The sequence below is a fragment of the Carya illinoinensis genome, chromosome 11 (genome assembly GCF_018687715.1).
Source record: "Carya illinoinensis cultivar Pawnee chromosome 11, C.illinoinensisPawnee_v1, whole genome shotgun sequence".
Taxonomy (NCBI): Eukaryota; Viridiplantae; Streptophyta; class Magnoliopsida; order Fagales; family Juglandaceae; genus Carya; species Carya illinoinensis.
This window is the reverse complement of record NC_056762.1, coordinates 15,425,967-15,444,392: the sequence shown is the minus strand read 5'-3', so window position 1 is coordinate 15,444,392 and position 18,426 is coordinate 15,425,967. Positions and strand designations below refer to the sequence as shown.

The 18,426-nt window shown below is 34.5% G+C and overlaps 1 non-coding gene across 1 annotated transcript; it reads left to right on the top strand.

The window, feature by feature from the left end:
- Nucleotides 1-12,889: 12,889 nt before the first annotated feature.
- LOC122283473 lies at nucleotides 12,890-12,998 on the top strand. Its single transcript, XR_006230876.1, has one exon. It is a non-coding gene; the product is annotated as a small nucleolar RNA R71 (small nucleolar RNA).
- Nucleotides 12,999-18,426: the final 5,428 nt, after the last annotated feature.

Here is an 18,426-nt window from a genome sequence, read left to right as displayed (position 1 = left end):
CATCTGATTATGACAATACTTTTGTGGCTTTTTCTACTGTTGTTAATGATTTTTCTGATATTGAGCTAACAAAATCTGAAAGTGATGATGACAATAGTGATTCGGAGATTGCTCTAGTTGTGGATGATCATGAGTTGAGTTTACAAGAAGCTTACAATGATGTGTGTGAAGAAGTGATCAAATTAAAGAAACTCAACAAGAAGCTGTACAAGAAATTCACTAATATGGAGAGTGAGAAAAATAACTTGTCTGAGGCATTCAAAATTTCTGATATTGAAATAGCAAGATTAAGGGATCAAAAAATTGCATTAGAAAAGGAATTGGAAAAGGTTAAAAAAAAAAAACAGCAACACAGAAACTAGAAGAGATGTTGAGTTTTCAAAAATCTAGTTGTGATCGCATGGGTTTGGGGTATATGACTTCCCAAGGTATGGAACTTAAAGACTCATCATCCGCTGCCACCTCATCAAAAGATATCATTTTTGTTAAAGGAAGTCAAGATAAAGAAACTCCAAAGAAGGCCGTGTATACAACTCATGTTTCAAGAGCCTCACATGATAGATCAATGACAAAGAAGCCCAACCAAGGTAAGTCCAAAGGTAAGTTTATTCCTATTTGTCATTATTGTGGTGTTGTTGGTCATATAAGACCAAATTGCTTTAACTTGAATAAAGTGAAGAAAAATGGATGTGAAAGAAATCCAAAAAGGAAAGGAAATAGTGTAGAGAATCAAGTTTGTGATATGAGTCAACAAATCAATTTTTTAAGTCTCAAAATTAGTGAAATAGCAGATTTTTGCTTTCAAAATAAAGAAAAGATCATACAAAGTGATGTTGATAAAAAGAATAGGCCAAAATTTAAAGCAAAATGGGTGGTCAAAGAGGATGCCATGTCACATTAATGGATAGGATTACTTGCATGTTCTTGCATCCGTTATATTATTGCATTAGCCTAGGACATGCATTTTATTTTTCTGTTTTGTTTTATGTTTCTGTTTTTCAATTTTAAATAAGAAAAATATAATATAAAAAAATTCTGGTTTGGTTCAAAACTTTTCTTTAAGGAAAGTGCATGCTTGATATGTCAAAGTTTGAGCATTTGTGTTCTCACTTAATAAATTCCTGAACCTATGCATCTCTCTACTTTGTGCAATTCACTTTGTGCATACTAACCCTATGGATTATCTTGGCAAAGTTCATTTTCAATGCACAATGAGAAACTTATATGTATGTTTTTTTTTATATAATTAAAGTTCACATCATTTAATGAGATGCTCATCAAAGAGGGAGTTCATGCCTTGAATTGACTAATACTAGTTGAATCTAGTACATCAATAAAGAGCTCTCCTCTTGCCAAACACAAAGAGTTGATCCATATAGAAAAAGTCGGTGTTAATTCATTGCGGAAAAAGACAAACACCCTACACGGATCTACCACCTTAAAGTTCTTATAGAAAAAATCGTTGCTCTAATCATTATGGAAAAAGATGAGCAACAAACATGAACACAAAAAGGGGGTGTACAAACTAGTGTTTAGAGGAGATGCTCATGTATCTAGGCCCTAGCATAAAGTTTGACTTTTAAGGTGAAGCAACAAACTCTTGTGAGCATCTATAAGAAGCTATCTTTCATGAACAAAGGTATCAAAAAAAAAAAAAAAGATATTGAAGAAATGAGTTCATAAAAATGCTTTGTTATAAGTATACTCACTCACACACTTACATGAACTTTGACATTGATGATCTTATGAGAAGTGAACATCCATAGTGTTTGTTGCAAATAAGAGGGTGTACTTTAGTGAATTTGTTTTGTGAGTTACACTATGTTTGAATTAAGATGCATTTAGGCATGTTACTTGCCCTTTTGTTTTTTTTTTTTTTATAAAAAAAAATTAAAAAAAAATCAATTGGTTTTTTTTTTGTTATATCTACTCTATGCATGTATTGAGGACGTTTTTTGAGTGAGTTCTTGATCTTTGTCATTCGGTTTTCATGGTATGCCCACCAAGTGTTTGTTTTTTTTGTCTCAATCAAAGTGTCTCAATCATTTGCTCATTGTTTAAACATACATTCATGCTCATACATCATGTGCATTTAATCCATGAAAAATTGAGACACATGTGAGTTGTTCATCATTTCTTAGTATCTTCATCTTGACTCACATAAGTGATATTTATTCTATTTTGTGTCTTGTCAGATTAGTGACAAAAAGGGGGAGAAAAAATAATTGGAATATCTTGATATTATGAAGTTTAGGGGGAGTTTGAGTAAGTGGGAGTTTAATGAATTTGCTGAAAATAAAAAGGGGAGCAGCAGAATATTGAAGGGGAGAACTAAGTATTGAACATGGTTATTGATGATGACTAGAACACTTTCTTTTTGTCAGTTTACATTACATCTAACCTTTGATTATTATTGGGACTAGTTTCAAGGAATGTTCTATGTCATTTCTTATCATAACTGTATTAAGATATTTTTCACGAGATCTTAGTCTGCTGGTTGTTTTTGTCTTAGGTACACACTACATTCATCAAGTTGGTTTTGTGACCGATCCACCAAAGGGAAGATGGTATATGCAAGACATTCATCAAGTTGGTTTTGTCACCAATCCGCCAAAGGGGGAGATTGTAAAGGCAAAAATTGGCTAGGATTAGATGACTAAATGATAAGGTTTATCTTATCATTATTTGATTAAATTTGAATAAATGATAAGATTCATCTTATCATTATTTGATTAAATTTGGATGAATGTAAAATAAGTATTGATTTGTATCTAAATAATATTGAGTCTATCTAGAAGTCTTAGGTGTTGTTTAGATAAGTCTTTAAGGTTAAAATCGAGTTCTGGAATATTGGTATTTATCAAGAAGAAAGCTGAACAGAGTTTAGTCAATAACAGAAGATATTATCGCGAAATGTTAGCAGTCCGTCGGAACACGTTTTCGTGTCTGTTGCTAACCGTCAGCAGAGTCCTACTATGACTAGAACTCTTTTGAACAGAGTTTAGTCAATAACAGAAGATATTATCGCGAAATGTTAGCAGTCCGTCGGAACACGTTTTCACGTCTGTTGCTAACCGTCAGCAGAGTCCTATTGCAACTAGAACTCTTTTCAGACCTTCTATTTAAAGGGATTCGGTTTTGTATCTCTTCAAGGACTTCAAGCCACGAATTTTACAGAGGAGATTCTGAGTGTTTATGAGAGAAAATTCACTTGAGAATTTTCATGGGATTTTTCATATCTTCTTGAGTGTGATCGTGCTTTGAGTGCGAAACAACATAAATTGGGTTTCAGCCTCTGGAGTTCCAGAAGGGAAGTCAACATTTGAAGATCGCCAGAGGTTCTGGCTGCTACTGTGGTAGAAGACAAACGGGTCGTTTGTCTAGGCAAGAGAGTCGAATTGCAAAGGTTTTGTAATTGATTATTGCTTGTAATTGTTCTTCAAATAATAAGATTGACTTTCCTGGGTTTGGCTGCCCTGTAGGGTTTTACCTTTAAAGAGTTCTTTAAAGGGTTTCCCTTCGTAACCAATCGTTGTGTCTTGCAAGTTTGATTATTTATTTTAAAGTATTTGATTTGTTTCATAATCTTGATAATTGAAATCTAACTTATTTGTTCAAGGAAATTGGTAGACAATTTCGTGGTTTTACAGGGGTACGTTGGGAATTTCATATATGATACGGTAGTTTGCAATTAGCCTTTACCATGTTTACAATATGATACAATAGATCGTAATGCCTTCACCATACTTTTCATATATTGCACTCACTAGCATTAGGTGCTACTTCACTTCAGAATCATTTAAGAAGGACCCATTCAAAGTTCATTGATTGTTCTTCGCCAACCTATGGGTTACCACTCTAATTTAAGTATTCCATAGTGGACAGAGGAGTTCCACTAGGATATTCCCCCATTCTAACATTTGGGGTCATGACAAAACATGTATCCCCTTTCTTTTTAAAAAACATAACCCGAAAAGCATGTTACATGTTCTTGTGATAAAGCTCATCTTCCTTAAATGTAAAACCCAAAAATATATGTCATGAACCATGTAACTTTTAAGAAATGAAATCATGTCTTCATGCCATGTATCAAATTGCATCACGTTTATAGCTTGAAAGAATTAGAACATGCAATATTCTTGTACATATAAAACAACATGTAAAAGCTCAATCAAGGCATGCAACATTACTCGAAATCCAAACATGGCATTTTAGTCTACGAACAACAATTGAGCATGGCATAAATGGACATGGCTGAAACATAGCATACTTCAACAACAATTCCATAATCAATTCCATAGCTCTCTATGTAGAGTTGACAAGTGGTGTACACACAATCACATAGAGATTTAGGTAATTATGAACAAGCAACAAGTAAGCATTGATCTTATGATAGGAACACTAACAAATGAGAATCCAACCATTCTTTTCATAGGCTTACTCGAGATTAGAACGGTCAAAACAAAAGGTTGTAACATGGCTTAGGTTAGGCCATATAAAGAAAAAAAAGGAAAAGGATTTAAAAACTTTCAAGTACATATCTAAGGAATCTTATTAAACATATCAATAAATCACCTTCCTCACTTAATGTACTCTTCAGCCTTTCAAATCATCGAATAATGTCTCTTTTTCTTTTTTGTCTTTTTTCTTTCTTTCTTTTTTCATTTTTTTAATAATTTGAAAAAACAACTATATGTCACCCTGGTATTCTGCTATTTCTATCCAGCTTTGGTATTTCTGCCTTTGAAGCTAAGTCACTTGAACATCTAGTAACTCATGTTCTTTCCTTTTTTTCTCTTTATTTTTTTTATTCTTCTCAAAAAAAAAATGACACATCTAGTACACACTTGGAAGTATCAAGGGTAGGAAAAATCAGTGTGTAGGTTATACTCTAATGTGGAGAGGTATGGATAATGTACGTATATGAAGAAAAAAAAGCTATATGTGTTTCTTGGCTTAAAGTTGGCTACTAAGGGTCTATAATTCAAAGGGTTGGCTTGAAAGGCTCAAACATTAATCCCAAATTAACCTTTATCATATCTCAAGTATATCCACCATTATACCGCAAACTATACAATGATATTCTTAAAAGAAATACCAAATTCAAAAAATCAATGAATGCTTATCACAATTTTCAGCATTTGTTGGCTTTCACTCCTCTCCAAAACTCACACATAAAGACTTAGGCAAAAGAGTTATCTAGATACATTTGTCAAACCACCATCTTACCACAAAGGTTAGATGAGTGCATTAGAAATCCTCTGAATACCTAAGCATAATGATCAAAATGGGTTTGTTAAATTTACTAAGATGGCTATGTATAAGAATGAGTACACATATGAAAGAATGTACATGTGATAGTGCCACAAAGTTCCAATAAGTGTGAAAATGTAAATTTGCACCAAGTCTCACCCCCAACTTAAATGAAACTTTGTCCTTGATGTTTAAGAATAAAAACTGAATAAATAGTAACTGAAGATGGTAGAATACACCTGATGTGTGATATGGGTAGCCCGACAAGCATAAGAGATAGCAAACTGAAATAGCAAAATAACAATATCCTACAAACAGAAAACAAAGAAAACAGCAACAAACAAAAAAGAACAAAAAAGAACAGAAAGAAAAGAATAGAAAAGAAAATGAAAATATATACCTGCGTGGTGGGGTCAAGGTGGATAGACCGAGTCTGCAAGTAGAATCTCTTCCACTTTAGAAACTTGTCTATTAATAAGTATTTTTAGGCATTGACCATTTACTTTAAAAAACCGGCCATCCCTAAGGTCCTCTATTTCTACCGCCCCATTTTTAAAAACATGCTTCACTACAAAGGGGCCGGTCCACCTAGACTGAAGTTTTCTAGGGTGCTTGTGAACTCTAGAATCATATAAGTATACTCTATCATTAGGCTTAAATGTCTTCCTAAGAATATTTTTACCATGAAACGCTTTCATTTTAATATTATAGATCTTAGACTTGGGCAAATGTTTCAATTTAACTCTTGGTGCTTTCACACTTGAAGGAATCTATTTTTCACCTTTCTTAGACAACTTCTCAAATTTCGGTTGTCAATCTTGTGTAATATATTCCTCTTGAGTTTCATAAAAAATAGAACAAATATCAACATCAGATGAATCACTAATAGTATCAAAGTCAAAATTAATAAGGGAATATTCAAGGAAATCAGAATCATGAGTTGTGTGAACAATTAGCCAATTGAAGCACAACAAAAGTAGGCTTAATTTCACCCAAACCAAGTTACAAATAAATGGAATAAGGTATCAAATTTACACTAGCTCCTAAATCTAGCAATGTCTGCCCAAACTCATGATTCTCAATATTATATGCAATGGTTGGATAACCAAAGTCCTTATACGTAAGAGGAATTTGTTGCTCAATTAGAGTACTAGCTTGATCTATCAAAAATGTTGTCTTCTTAACATGGTTCTTCTTCTTTACTATATACAAATATGTAAGAACTTTTGCATAATTAGAAACTTGTTTAATAACATGCAGTAAGTGAAAGTTAATTTTTACCTGCTTGCGGTTCTCTAGGATTTTATTACTAAGATCCAAAATTTCATTATTCAATTTTAAAACTTGAGAAAATGGTACCTTAACTGGGCTCTTTATTACCTCGGCTTCCTTGGATAGATCGGCACCACTATTGCTTTGATCCTCTTCAACATCTTCTAACTTATCAATTGTTGGTGTTAGCATGAAACACTCTTTGTTTCCTTATTTATCTTTAGACAATTGTATATATTTATTTACTTAGAATCTGTACAGGGTGCTAGTTTCCATACTTAGACATATTTTGATTATTGTAATTAGGCTTAATTCTAGCCGTGTATACTGCACATTGGTGCCTTTATAATGAAAGGAAATCCTCACAATGGAGGTATTCAATCCATTTGACATGGTATCAAGGGTAGGTTACTAGCCTTAACAATTTTTTTTTTCCTCTTGGGTATGGGTGTAAGAATAAACCAACAAACCGGAAAACCAGTCCGGACCAGTTGATTCGGTCTAGTTTTCGACCAGTTCGGTTTGGAATCGGTTCTTTTATTTTAAAAATCGGTCAAATCCGATCTGGAATTGGTTTTATGTTTTCCAATACCGGACCGGACCGGTTCACATATTATATATATTTTATTAATTTTTAATATTATATATAATATATTTTATATATAATATATACAATTATGTATGAAATAATATATTATAATTTATTACATAACATTTTAATCTTAAACATGAATATTTATTTGATCATATGTTTTAAATATAAAATATATATATTAAATACATTTTATTGCCTAATAAATTCTCAATATATTTCTTTTGATAAATACATTAGTAATACTAATATACTTAATATATTAAAACCAACAAACTGGACCGGAACCAGTAAAACCGAACGTACTAGTTTAAGAGGATAATCAGTGCGTAATCGGTTTTTGAAAATACAAAATCGGTACATACCGGTTCGGTCCTAGATTTTATCCAAAACCAGACGGAACCGAATTGGTTACACCTCTATTCTTGGGCTTTTCACTTTGGAGTTCTCGACAGCATCTGTGCTTTTTTTGGTGTTGTTCTAGTGATTCGGTGCAATCTGGGTGCCATCTTGGTTTCTCCTCTAATTTTCAATGCAGTCTGGTTATGGGTCTGGTATTTTTTGTGGCTTTCGGCTTCCTGGTTGTGTGGCTCTGGTTTCAAGCTCCTTGTCGACAATTTTTGTTGCCTTTTCCATTTTTCCTTTATGAATTTCTATTGCCTTTTCACTTTCAACTTTGTGGGTTGGTGTTGGCAGCAGCTTGTGATTTTTTTTTGTGTTGGCAATAGCTTCTTGTGAACTTTTGGATGTCGACAGCTTCTTTTATTTTTTGGTTGTAGGCATATTTCAGTTGGGCAAGTATTCTCTTTGTTGGGCGTGTGATTATTTTTTTACTTACAAGTATCATGTCTTTCGATTCTTTTACTATGAAATTCACGTGTAAAAATTATTCTGCATGGGAATTTCAATTCCGTTTATATGTTACGAGAAAGGAGTTATGGGGTTAAATTGATGGGAGTAATCCGGCTCCTACTGAGCTTCTTAAATTAGCTAAGTGGAAGATCAAAGATGCTCGGGTGATGACATGGATTTTAGCATCAGTTGATCCTCTTATTGTTCTTAATCTGAGGCCCTACAAGACTACAAAATCTATGTGGGAATATTTTTAAAAGATGTATAATCAGGACCATACGGCCCTCCGGTCTCAATTAGAGTATGAAATTGGCAGTTATACTCAGGGCAATCTCTCCATTTAGGATTATTTTTCTAGATTTAATAATCTCTGGGGAGAATTTACTGACATAATTTATGCCAAGGTACCTGAAGAGTCTCTCTCTGTTGTCCAGGAAGTTCATGAGCAAAGCAAGCGAGATCAATTTTTAATGAAGTTATGCCCTGAATTTGAGGTCACTTGCTCCAATTTTATGAATAATGCTCCCATGCCGTCTTTGGATTTTTTTTTTTTTTTTTTTTTTTTGAGGAGTTATTTCATGTGGAGCAGTGGGTTGCCACCCAGGCTACTTATTAGCACTACAAAATGATACCCAATGCAGTGGCTTATGCTACTCACGGAAAAGGCAAGGGACAAGACATGCAGACAGTTCAATGTTTCAGTTGCAAAGAATACGGTCATATTGCTAATATTGTGCATGGAAATCTTGCAACTATTGTAAGAAGCTTGGGCATATTATCAAAGATTGTCCTACTAGTCCTCAAAATCGTCAAGTTAATGCTTATCATGCTATTGTGGGTTCCGCTTCTTCTACTATTGTTGATGACTCATCTACTCTTACTACTGAGAAGGTTCAGCAGATGATTCTTTTAGCTTTTTCAGCCTTAGGGTTGCAAGGTAACAATTCCCTTTCTCCCTCCTGGCTTGTTGATTTGGGTGCATCTAATCACATGACTAGTTCTTCTAATACACTTAGCAATGTTAGGCCTTATACTGGATCGGCACACATTCTGATTGCTAACAGTAGTCAGTTACCTATTCATACTATTGGGGATATGGATTCCACTGTTAGAGATGTTTTTATATCTCCTCATCTTTCTACTAGTCTTATTTCAGTGGGTCAATTGGTTGATAACAACTGTGATGTTCATTTTTTCCTTGATGGTTGTCTTGTGCAGGATCAGGTGTCGGGCAAGATACTCGTGAAGGGGCCTAAAGTTGGATGTTTATTTCCTTTACATTTTTTCATTCCTGATGTCATTTCATTTTCTTGTAACATTGTGAACAATAAGTGTGAAGTGTGGTACAAACAGTTAGGTCATCCTAATTCCATTATTTTATATCATGTCATAAACTCTAGTTTGTTGGGCAATAAAGATCAATTTTCTTCTCTCTCTTTTGATTGTTCCATATGTAAATTAGACAAAAGTAAGTCTCTTGCTTTTCCTTTTCATAGTAATCATACTGAACGTTGTTTCAATTTGATTCATAGTGAGGAATTTCTCCTATTATCACCTATGTAAATTATAAATATTTTGTTACGTTCATTGATGATTATACGAAGTATACTTGGATTTATTTTCTTCACTCAAAATCTGAGGTCTTTTTTGTCTTTCAACAATTTACTGCTTATGTTGAAACACAATTTTCTGCTGGCAATAAAAGTCCGCGGTCTAATTCAGGTGGTGAATACATGTCTCGTGAGTTTCATGATTTTCTTAACCAAAAAAGCATTGTTTCTCAACGTTATTTAAAATGGTGTTACTAAATGAAAAAATAGACATTTGTTGGATGTTGTTTGTATGTTACTACTCCAATCCTCTGTTCCCCCTCAATTCTGGGTCGAATCATTATCTACGATAGTTTATTTAATTAATAGATTGTCATCCAGTGTCTTGAATTTTGAAAGTCCTTACTTTCATCTTTATCATCAGCATCCTAGCTACCTTAATATGCATACTTTTGGTTGTATTTGCTTTATTCATTTGCCTTCCCATAAACGACATACGTTATCTGCTCAATCTGTTAGGTACACTTTTATGGGTTATAGTGCTTCTCACAAAGGCTATGTTTGCTATGATCCATGCTCTAATCGTTTTCGTATTTCTCATCATGTCGTGTTCTTTGAAAATCAGTCATTCTTCCTTCTTCTATTGAGTCTTTGCCTAATATGCATGCTTTGCCTAATTTTGATGACCCGGTTCCTTTTCCTAACCGATTCAAATCTAGACTTGTATATGAAAGACGACGACCTACTTTGCCCCTTCCCGAGACTGGTCCACCATCTAAGCATGTTCACATTGAATCCTCTATAGGTGATCTAGATACTACCATAGTTCCTCGTCGTTCGACCAAAGTATCTTGTCCACTAGACCGGTATGGTTTCTCTCATACCTCTCTTCATGCTACTCTGTCCTCCATCCCCATCCCGTCAAGTTATTTTGAGGCCTCTAAACATGAATGTTGGCATGCGGCAATGGTTGAGGAACTTTGGGCTTTTCAGGATAATCATACATGAATGTTGGCTACGTTCTAATGGGACTCTGGATTGGTATAAGGCCCAGTTGGTTGCACTTGGCAATCAGCAAGAGTATGGGGTGGACTATGAGGAGACTTTTGCTTTAGTTGCCAAGATGACTACGATTCGGACTATTCTCTCTGTTGCTACCTCCCAAGGTTGGCCTCTTCATCAGATGGATGTCAAAATGCCTTTCTTTATGGTGATCTCAAAGAAGAAATCTACATGACCCTTCCAACTGGTTTGTCCTCCTCTTCTTCCTCGGATGTCTATAAATTGAAAAGATCATTGTATGGGATGAAACAGGCTCCCTGAGCGTGGTTTGATAAATTTCGCTTCATTTTGCTTCAATTTTCTTTTAAGCAGAGTGCCTATGATTCTTCTTTATTTTTCTGCAAGACATCTCTTGGCATTGCTCTTCTTCTGGTTTATGTTGATGATAATGTTGTTACTGGGACGGACTTACTCTGATCACCCAAATGCAGCATCATCTCCAAGCCTCCTTTCATATGAAGGATCTTGGTCCTCTTACTTCTGGGATTGCAAGTCCATACTGAACCTTCTGGCATTTTTTTGAATCGGCATAAATACACATCTAATTACTTTGGTTGGTCTTCAGGATACTTCTTCTGTGGATACTCATCTGGAAGTAAACACGAAGTATCGTTGGGAAGAGGGTGATCTCCTCTCTGACCCCACTATGTATTGACAATTAGTGGGGAGTCTAAAATATTTGACTATTACTCACCCTAATATTTCCTTTGATGTACAACAGGTTAGTCAGTTCATGCAGGCTCCATGTCATCTACACTTGGCTGATGTTTGTCGTATCATTCAATATCTTCAAGGTTCCCCTAGTCGTCCTCCTACTAGCACTCCTCTTCATCTTGTGGCTTACAATGATGCCGATTGGGCAGGATGTCCTGATACGCGTTGATCTGTTACAAGTTGGTGCATGTTTTTTGGTGACTCCTTGATATCTTGAAAGAGTAAGAAACAGGATCATGTCTCCAAAGCTTCTACTGAATCTGAATATCGTGCAATGTCTGCTGCTTGTTCTGAGATTCTCTGGTTTCAGGGTCTCCTTACTGAAATTGGTTGTGTTCAATCTTCTCCTACACCTCTACATGCTGACAACACAAGTGCCATTCAGATTGCTACCAGTCCTATTTTTCATGAACGTACCAAGCATATTGAGGTGGATTGTCATTTCATTCAGGAAATATTGGACTCTCGTATCATTACACTTCCTCATGTTTCTACTGACCTCCAGATCGTAGATGTGTTTAGAAAGGCCATGAATTTGAGGGGGGATGTTAGCATGATATGCTCTTTGTTTCCTTATTTATTTTTAGACAATTGTATATATTTCTTTACTTAGAATCTATACAAGGTGCTAGTTTCCATACTTAGACAGATTTTGATTATTGTAATTTAGGCTTAATTCTAGTCGTGTATACTGCACATTGGTGCCTTTATAACGAAAGGAAATCCTCACAATGGAGGTATTCAATCCATTTGACAGTTTGGATATGTAAGGATTTGCCACTTTGTGTCATAATGGCATTGACATCCTTCAAGTTTTCTTGTGCCATATGTTGACCTTGGGGTGTGGATTGAGCTAAGAATGGAACTTGTCACGCTCATTCACACTCAAGGAGCTCATTATCTTGGATATATGGCTTTCTATCTCACTTCAACGTTCTACGTAATCAAAGACTCAAACTTTTAACTAGTTTTACCCTGTGTCTCAATAAAAGTATGTAAAATATCTTCTAAAGGATTCCTAAAAGAAGATGATGCATGATATGGTGCAGAATAATTTCTTGATGTTTGTGAGTATCAAACTTCCAACGGAAGTCTGGGTGATTTCTCCAACTAGAATTGCATGTATCTGAGTAGGGAAAAAATGACATTTTATACATGTAAAGAGAATTGCAATGTTCCTCATACACTCCTCTCATCTCAGCAATTGTTGGGCAATCTTGTGCAAGATGATCTACTCCCTAACAAACAAAACAAAGTTTAGAGGCATCAATTTGGGGAATAATACAAGGTGACATAGTTTCCTTCATCTTGAATGCCTATAACTCTCTAGTCAAGCCTTCCATCCTTGCCTTAAGTTATCTTCTTCTCTAAGATGATAAATATCTCCACTAGAATGAGTTTGATTGGAGTGTGCTCGATTGGTACTATCAAAAGCATTTGGTCCTGTCCAAGTTGAGCTTTTTCTGCAAGTTCATTCAAATACTCCATTATCTCATACGGATCCTCCTGGTAAAACTCACTATTCATTTTAATAAATTGACGCTCTCTAGGAGTAAGACCTTTATAAAAATAGCTAACTAGACACCATCTTTCATAACCATGATGGGGACAAAAGCTAAGTAACTCTTTGAAACGTTCTCATGCTTGATATAAAGTCTCACTATCATTTTGTGTAAAAGTTGAGATTTGCCCTTTCAAAGCATTATTTTTATGATAAGGAAAGTATTTATTGAAAAAAAATTGGGTCATCTCAGCCCATTACCCAATCGGTCGTGGTCTCAATGAATACATACAACTCTTCGGCTTATCCTTAAGTGAGAAAGAAAAGAACTTAAGTCGAACAACATCTCCAATGCCAAGTTGACTATGAAATGTAGCAACAACCTCTTCAAACTCCCTACTATGCACATATGGATTTTCACTATCCAAACAATGAAAACTAGGAAAAAGTTGTATCATACCTGGTTTGAAATCTATTGGAGGACTATTAGATGGAAAGATAATGCATGATGGTGTTGCTATGTATGTAGGGTGAAGGTACTCATGTAGAGTCCCAGGTTGATCTTCGTGCACACTCTTGTTAAATGAAGAAAATAATGAAATAGAATGTGTATCAAAATTAGACAACGTGTCAAATAGATTATCAAAGAGAGTATAAGTGTCTACTTTAGGTTTCCTTGCAAATCTACCTAACTCATCTCTATATCTATGCATGCAAACACTGAAAAAGAAAGAAAAAAAAAACTAAATCTAAAATTAAAAGAAAGGAACAAGTTTACCACCTTTGGTGTGTCAAATTCAACAAACATATTCTTTTAATACGCTTTTTGAACCGTTTCCCGAGCAATGACACCAAAACTTGATACACCCAAACTATTACACGACCAGTATAGTATAGTTCATGATGTCAATCCACAGGAAGTCGAAAGAAACACTACAAGATGCAAACTTAAAGGAAAATATTAAATAGTAATATGATAAGAATCTGAAAATTCTACCTAAAGCATGCAATTAAAATGAGATTAGGGCATGGATAAAAAGTTAAGTAAAGTTTCAAGCTCCAATCAACCGGATCCAATATTCTGAATTTTTCAATCCAAGCTATATAGACAATTAAGAATTATAGAACCAAATTCCTCTTTGAAAGATATGACATTATGTTCATCTACTTTCTCAAATTTATTTCTAGGATCTATTCCCCCTCTTTACAAACCACAGTTTTCTTTTATAAAAATAAATATCAGATCTAGAGACAACACAACCACAGTTTTCTTTTATAAAAATAAATATCAGATCTAGAGACAACACTATGTTCACAAACAATAGTGGAACAAGAGATCACATCAATGGCATGAAAAACAACTGTTTAAATTACAATCATATATTCATAATCCTATAGCTTTGTCTCAAACTTATAAAAATCCAAAACAAATAGAGAATTCAATCCTAAGAGTTTAAACAATAAATCTTAATCTATGAATTGAAACAGAGTCAAAGTATTTTCACCAATCACCATTGGAGAACTCAAAAAAGTAAAACAAATGGTATATTTTTTTTCCCTATTCAGATATGCCTCTTGTGCTTCTCCGCCTCCTCAATTTCATGCTAATGCTATGCTTATATAGGATAGAAAAGTAACCCTAATATTTTTCTGATTCATCTGAAAAATCATTTAACTTTTAGGATTCTGCTTGGCAGCCCTATACACACTTCAGGAGTCTGAATTGATAAATCCTTATTAGACACAAATTTGTAGCCATTCAGGATAGCTTACCAATGCATTAATAATCGTATCAATCAAATATGTGAGTAGAAAGTTACGATCAAAATATTAAAATATGTCCATACTGTCTCTTAGCAAATTTCGGACTTAGATTTCTTACAGTTTCCTTTTGTATTTTTTTCTTTTTTTTTTCTTGATCCAAATTACTCTCAAACCCCATCATTATCCTTATTTGAAGAGTCCTACACTCATTGAAATTACTTTGGTTGTTCCAACATCTTACCCACTTAAAAGTCTTCCTTTGAATTTGACTAGGTTTTGACTTACTCTTTTATAGACTCTAAAATTAAACATAAAAATTTTCTTATGAGTATCCCAAAGTAAATATAAACTCAATTCAAGAATACAGATTAATACCTATCATTTATATTCATATTTTAACATTTTAGTCCAATAATAAGGTATTTAGAGTGCAGTTTACACTCATCATGACCGTTAGGTATCCTTTGGAGGGTGTAGGGTGCCAGCCCTTTAATGAGGCCCTTAAATACCTCTCATTTCCCCACACACTCCCTCTCTCTTATCATTATTTTGCTTGTGGAAACCAAAGAGGCTCCATGCATGGTTGCCATGTCGCACCTTGCCTCCTTGGCTGATACCCTCCCTTCCTCCTCTTCATCATTGCCTTACATTGGGAACTCCAAAAGGTCCTTTACATGTGGTCTAGGTTCATTGAACCATCAAGGGCATGTAGGTCTTTATGACTGAAACCCTAAATGTTTCTCTTCAATATTTGAGTCTTCTTGTCCCTAGGCGTGTGCATGGTTGCCATTTGGCATTGGCATGGTGTGTATCTTGCTCTAACCGACCATTTGTCTTCCTCTCCTATCTTCATCTCCCACTAAGATTCTTCTAAAATCCTCAAAAGTAGTGTGTGCCAATTCCCTAGGCCCTATCTTCCTCTTCCTCATGATTATACTTCTCTAAAAGCTTCCACGCTCCATGCATGCGTGACACATGGCAAAAATGGTGGTTGGCCTTTGTGGTTAGGCATGTAGATCCCTTGGAAAAAATGCTAAAGTCTCTTGGAGACTTGTGCTTCAAGCTTTTGGTATACCCCATGCACCCTTCATCATTGCAAATCATCTAGGAACTCACATATTCATTATTGTATGGGTGGGTGGCGTGTAGGCGCTTAGGGTTCTGAAACCCTCTTTTATCTCTCTCCTATCTTCCACTATCACGCATAGGTTTAATGTATTCTAGATAGGGGTGAAAGCCGGTCGGTCCGGACTGGGAAAACCGACCAGACCGACTGTTTCGGTCCGGTCCGGACCGAACCGGCCTTAGAGCCGGTCGGTCTCTGTCCAAGAGAACTTAAAAATTCGGTTTCGGTCCAGGTCCCGGTCCATGCCTTTTTTGGACCGGACCGGACCGAATAGAAAAATGTTATTTTTAAATAAATTTTTAAATATATTATATATATTATTTTATATAATAATTGTATAATTAATTATGCAATTTTCATCTAAAATATTACCATTAAGTTTAACAATATAAAACTTTAAATTTAAATTAATGTTCTAGTAATTAACTAATGTCAATTAGTAATATCTCTAAGTTAACTAAGTCTATATCTCTAACTCTAAGTTAGTAATAAAATAGTAATTAATATATTAATATAAGTTTAATTAATTATTTTTTGAGTTAATGAAATAATCCACATTATTACATCAATTAGTTTACTTAACTTTAATTATATTAATTTAAATATTTTTTAATTTAAATAACAAGAAGATAAAAGAATTGGATGAATATATTAGGCAATAGGCATTATAGAAAACGGCGCCGTTTAATGTAAATTTGGACCTAAACGGCGCCGTTTAATGTAAATTTGGACCTAAACGGCGCCGTTTAGGTCCAATGGAGACCAATTTTAAAACCGGGTTGCATGAAACGGCGCCGTTTCATGCAACTCAGTTTATTTTTTTAAACCCAGCCGGTCTATTAAACGGCGTTGTTTGGAGTTATTTTAACCCCAAACGGCACCGTTTTATTCCTAAACCGAAGGCAAAGCCTTCTTCCCCTCAACTTATCGATTCCCAATTCCCCCCTCAGCTCATCGATGCCCTAACCTCTCAGACGGCCGACCCATTCGCCCCCTTTCATCGCAGACCTTCGCCCCCTTCCATCGCAAACGGCGCCGTCGCAAGACAATCGGAACCTTTCGAAGTTTAGCTTTCCGTCACAGCCCCTCCCGTCGCACCCTACACCTTCCGTGGCACCCTTCCAGTTCCCACAAACCAGCCGGTCCAGCCCCTCCAAACGGTGATTCGCACCCTTCCAGTTCCCTCTAAAGGTAATAAATACCTCTAATTTCCAAATGTAGTTTGATTTTTTGGTTAGGTTAGGTATTTACCATATTTTACAATTTTCTTTATGTATTTTTGTTTTTTTTTTTTTTTGAAATCATCATATTTTCTTCATGTTGAGATATAAAGCTGTGATTTGCTTAGTTATATTAAATTAAATTAATGGTAGCACCGTAGATGACCGAGGCACAGGAAAGGTAAGAAATCTGAATTTTAGGAAAATATACAAAACATAAAATCAAGACACATTGCAAAAGGAGGGAAAAGAAATTAGGAGGTTTTCGATTCAAATTTATTTATTGAGTGTGTGTGTGTGTGTTTGTTGAAGTGATCAATTCATAAATTATTTGAGAATCATCTTGAATTTATTATCTTTGATTGATATGTTTAGGTCTTTTTTTTTCTCCTGTTTAAGAAGAGAACCGTATCTCAATTTTATTTAAGCGTTACAAAAATCTTAAGATCAAGCTTTTTAAAAAACACCACATTCTAATTCTTGGCAATCACAAATATTTAGATCATCCAAGGCCAATTTTGACAAAAAAAGTTACTATAGAAACCCTTGCAATGGCTTCTTTTTTTATTTTATTTAAAGCTAATTGGTCAGCTACATGATAATTCCCTAGCTTTTCTAAAAATATGTTGTATATTTAGGAAATTAAGGATATTAATATATACCACACCTACTCATGTTATTATATTGATATATTTCAAATTAATGACTTCATATAAGGTGAAGTACTGCTTGAATTTGAAATAATATACTTAATGTTGTCCTTTTTTTCTTTATTTTTCCTCTAAGATGTAAATGGTTTTGAAATTATATATAATATTTGAAGATGGAGGTCGTTTTCGATCGAAATTTGAAATCTTAATTAAGCTATATTATAAGCATGTCGACATTGTTCATGATCTTAATTCTTGACTTTTTTAAAAGCTGGTTAAAACATTAATTAAAGTGTGCATTTTATCTTTCTTTTTTAACAAATAATTAATAGTACTCCCCACCAACCCAATTTCTTTTGGAGTATAAACTCTTATAAATACTCATATTCTACCCTAATTTTTAAAGCAGTTGTGCGTGCATTTAATAGAGATTTTTAAGGTTTATTTTATTGGTTGCTAACAAAGTGTCCATAAGAAGCTTAAATCCATGGTTGATATTAGCGCTTCAACCATTCTTCTTAAGCTGGCCTTATGTGCTGCTAATTCATAGTGCAGATTTCCAGGGGGAACCAAACTACAAAGTAGAAACCCATATGCTTAACCACACGGCTTTGAGAGCAATTTGCTAAGTTTATTTAGCAAATTTGCTATTTCCCTAAATTTATATTTTGACTTTAGGCCATATTTTGTTTTTTTTTTTTTTTTTTTTTTTTTGTGTAGTTTATAATATTTACTATTTTTATATAATAATAACATTTATGCAAGTTCATTTACTAAATTTTAGTATATTTTGTAGATGGACCAGATTCAAGATTCTACTACGGATGATGTAGAGTCAAGTATGCCTACACAAAGTGGTACAGCCCTACC